The sequence below is a fragment of the Ochotona curzoniae genome, unplaced genomic scaffold, assembly GCF_017591425.1.
Source record: "Ochotona curzoniae isolate NIBS_2020 unplaced genomic scaffold, NIBS_Ocur_1.0 contig_4612, whole genome shotgun sequence".
NCBI classification, from domain to species: Eukaryota; Metazoa; Chordata; class Mammalia; order Lagomorpha; family Ochotonidae; genus Ochotona; species Ochotona curzoniae.
The window spans coordinates 14490145-14490968 of NW_024466343.1; positions in this window are offsets into that span (position 1 = coordinate 14490145).

Sequence of the window (824 nt, forward strand, 5' to 3'; positions counted from 1 at the left end):
ACAGATCTCATACACACTGGTAGGTGTTTGGCTCAGTCTGACTTGGACCACCTTTACACTCAACATTCATCGGTGAGTCCTGCAGCCTTGCCAGACCAGCTCACACCCATTCTGGCTTCTCTAGAGGGTGCCTTGCTCACTCCATACCCAGTTCTCATGTGGGTCAGTGGGTGGCAAGTCACAGCCCAACTCAGCCCAAATTCACTCCTGTTCTCACAGGCACTAGTGGGTACTGGAGCCTAGCCCAATTTGGCACATCCACAGACCCAGCCCACACACATGCCAAGAGATGTTGCAGCCATGTTTAGCCCAGATCTTCCCCCATTCCAAGCTCTCATGCTCACCAGTGGGAACCACAGCCCACAGAAGTGTCTCCTTAACTCCCCTATGAGGCCCGCTCCCAGCCACAGACCTTTTGTATACTGACAGCTCTTCCAGCACGACCTATCCAGCACCGCACTTGGCTCTTGCCATTGGATACTGCAATCTGGCCTGGGTTTGCCTGCTCCCAGTCTCAACTCTCGTTGGGGGATGCTGCAGCCTAGCCCTGCCCAGCCCTGCTCAGCCTGCTCCCACCCCTCGCTTTCACGCAAACTGGTAAGTATGATAGTTTAGCCTGACATGGCCCACATCCTGGCTCCTGTGCTACTGGTGTACTATAATTTGAACTGGCCCTGCCCAGTTTACCCCCTGAGCCAGACCACATACCTACTGACAAATGGAGCAACCTTGCCCTGCCTGAACAACACCCAGCCTTGACTTATGTGCTCACTCACAGCACAGTAGGGGAGTTCCCCAAGTTCTACCACCCAGCCCACTTCCAG